This window comes from Gavia stellata, chromosome 34 (assembly GCF_030936135.1).
Source record: "Gavia stellata isolate bGavSte3 chromosome 34, bGavSte3.hap2, whole genome shotgun sequence".
Taxonomy (NCBI): Eukaryota; Metazoa; Chordata; class Aves; order Gaviiformes; family Gaviidae; genus Gavia; species Gavia stellata.
In genome coordinates, this window is record NC_082627.1 from 2,320,881 (window position 1) to 2,324,097 (window position 3,217).

Genomic DNA, 3,217 nt, shown 5'->3' on the forward strand with positions numbered 1-3,217 from the left:
ACAAAGGTGTCCAGTGACCGTGTGCCACAACCTGAATGACAACACCATGGCATTAATGCAAGGTCCTCACCACGGTGCCCTCCCCTGTACCTGTCTTCTCAGCCCTTGACTATTCTCCTCTCTCTGCACCTCTACTCACCTGCCTGATGCTAACAAGAGGGAAGCTGCTAAGTATAGAGTCACAGAATCATAGACTGATAGAAGCATAGAATGGTTTTGGTTGAAAAGGAACCTTTAAAGATCATCTAGTCCAACCCCCCTGCCATGGACAGGGACACCTTCCCCTTGAACAGGTTCCTCAAATCCCCATCCAACCTGACCTTGAACACTCCCAGGGACGGAGAATCCACAATTTCTCTGGGCAATATGTTCCAGTGTCTCACCACTCTCACCATAAAACATTTCTTCTTATGTCCAATCTAAATCTACCCTCTTTTACTTTAAGACCGTTGCCCCTTGTCCTATCACTACAGGCCCTGGAACAATGTCTCTCTCCATCTTCTGATAAGCTTCCCTTATATATTGCATGGCTGCAATAAGGTCTCCTGTCACGGATCCTCATTCAGAATCCTGCTGACTACACCAAATTGTCATGGATGGGCAATTTAGACTGCTTAAAGAACCACTGCCAAAGGTATTGGCAAAAGTGGTTTTCTTGAAACGTAACATGTTTGATGGCCAGGCTCACTCAATTGCTTACTGCACAAACGATATAACAATGATTCAAAGCTACCAATACCAAATCTTAGTGCACTAAGGTTTTGCGCTATATCAGTCACTTACCAAAGATCTGAATTTGCTAAGAGGTCTCTCACCCTCGAGGAGTAACCATGAGAGGTGTCCCAGCTCAAGGGGAGATCACTGCCATGCAGCCATGCTGCCTAGCAGGGAGAACTCAAAGAAGGCTCACTTAGGCTGTCATATTTACGGGATAAAGTAGTTGGCTCGTAGTCAAATAACATGCAGTGGAAAAGGCAAGCATGAGACTCCTTGTCCCCACAACTTACTTTGTTCCTTGATAAATGAGTCTTGGAGGAACCACCTGCTCTTCACGTGTTAATCGCATGGTCGCTGTTCCAGTTTCCAAGCCCATATGCATCAGCGGTCACCATGTCTCTCTGTTCCTGTGTGGGTTTCCAGAGATCACATTGGAACTAGAGAGGTTCTTGGCCCGGCTACACCTCGGCCTTTATCTCCTTTGGAGCCTGAACCAAACCACACCGGTTTGGTCAGGGAGTGGAGTGCATCCGTCACAGGGACTCAGCTTGTTTATTACTTGTTTATTACTGCATTCCTTTTAACGCAACAGGTGTCCCTGTCCAAGTTGTGGTAGCAGGAGGGCTGCAGGGCTGGCCTCTGTGAGAAGAGACCAGGGGCTGCCTCTGTGCCAGACAGAGCTGGTTCCAGCCAGCTCCAAGGCAGACCCACCACTGGCCAAAACTGAGCCCGTCAACGAAGCTGGTGGAACCTCTGTGAAAGCGTATTTAAGAAAGGACACAACAGCCAGAGTGGGAGAGGAGTGAGGGAAAAAAAGTGTGAGAACCAGCCCTGCTAACACCAAGGCTGGTGAAGAAGGAGGGAGAAGAGGTGCTCCAGGTGCCAGAGCAGATAGTCTCCTGCAGCCCCTGGAGAAGACCACAGTGGAGAAGGTCAGCCCTGCAGCCTCTGGAGGACCCAACACTGGAGATGTTGGCTATTTCCTGGAAGAATGGTGGCTTGAGGAGAGCCCATGCTGGAGCAGGTTTGTCTCAAAGGACTGTAGCGGTAAGAGGGACCCCATGGGAGAAGTGTCAGAAAGAAGGAGACACAGAGAGGAACGGTTACAGACTGACTGGAACCCCCACTCCCCATCCCCCTGCACTGCTCAGGGAGGAGGAGGTAGAAGAGTTGGGAACGAAGGAGGTAAGTTGAGCCAGGGAGAAAAGGGTGGGAGGACACCTTCCATGGGGAAAGAGACAAGGTCTTCCACCAGCCCCACGCTTCTTCCACCCTCAGCCTTTACAACTGCACATGCCCCATCTGCCCACTTGCCTTTGCCACTGCCGCGGTTGTGCAAGGCCCTCAGACATCTTGGCACACCCAGTGTAAGCTGGCCTCCACCAAACCTGGAGCCCACCTGGCCTTGGAGGCAGGGAGAGGCCAGGTCCCCTCTGCCCGCGGCTGGGCACAGCTTTTCCCTGGGAAGCCTCCTGAGGAGCGCTCCTCCTGTGTGTCAGCCTGTGGCCTGGCATGGGTGGCAGAGGGAGAAGGGCTGCTGGGGCAGGGCTGAAGTAGCTCAGCTGGGAGAGCGTTAGACTGAAGATCTAAAGGTCCCTGGTTCAACCCCGGGCTTCAGCAATGATTTTGTCCCTTAGATTTTGGCAGAGCCCATCCGCCTTCTTCCAGCCTGCCCCAGCCCTGCTTGCTCCTTCACCTCTTGCCAGAGCACAGTCCATGCTTTGTAGCTGCAGATCTGCAGCTTAGAAGGAGCCTTCCTCCAGCAGCACAAGTCCCCAGCCTCCCCCTGGGCAGGACTCTCCAGTCAGTGCTCCGTTGGGGTGGTCTCCTGCTGTCCCTACTTCCTTGCTCCAAAGTGACCGGGATGTCTCCTCTGCGGGGTCTCTGCAAGGACCCTGTCTCTCTCCTCTTTGCCATTCTCGATGCTGCACTGACTGCTCCCCTCCTCACACACCTTCACCTGCTCCTCAGTTCCCAGACCAGAGGCCGCCATCCCCTGAGTCCCAGGGAGAGGCACTCCCTGGAGCTGAGGCCTGAAAGGCAGCATCCTCCCTCCAGGTGTCTGTCGCAGCAAGACCTCTGATGTGCCCAGGACAGTTGACAAAGCCGTGCTGAGGATCATCCACTGTAGTGCCTGGGCACCAGTGTTGTTTAGTCATGCGCTGTCCCGAGCAGAGTTTCTTGGCCCCTGTTGCCCCCCTGCCGCAATGATCGGTGAAATACATATGTGCTCCTCTCTGGGCATCAGCTAGGGCACACAAAGCACAGGGGGATCCCTCTGGGGCCCCACATGAATATCCCTCTGCATCAGTTCCTTCCTGCTGCAAGGGCACAAGTTGGGACAGAAATGCCAGCAGTGGCTGCCTGGAGTCCTGCACAGAAGGTCACTAACTGTCACAGTGTATTCACAACAGCCCCAGCTCAAACACTGGATGTCACTTTACCTCTCCACATTGACTTTCCTCTGCATATCCTGACATCGCACATGGGTCTGTGTTTT

The 3,217-nt window shown here is 53.2% G+C and overlaps 1 non-coding gene across 1 annotated transcript; it reads left to right on the forward strand.

The window, feature by feature from the left end:
* The first annotated feature begins 2,264 nt into the window (after positions 1 to 2,264).
* On the forward strand, positions 2,265 to 2,337 carry TRNAF-GAA (transfer RNA phenylalanine (anticodon GAA)). Its single transcript has one exon. It is a non-coding gene; the product is annotated as a tRNA-Phe (tRNA).
* The last annotated feature ends 880 nt before the right edge of the window (positions 2,338 to 3,217 follow it).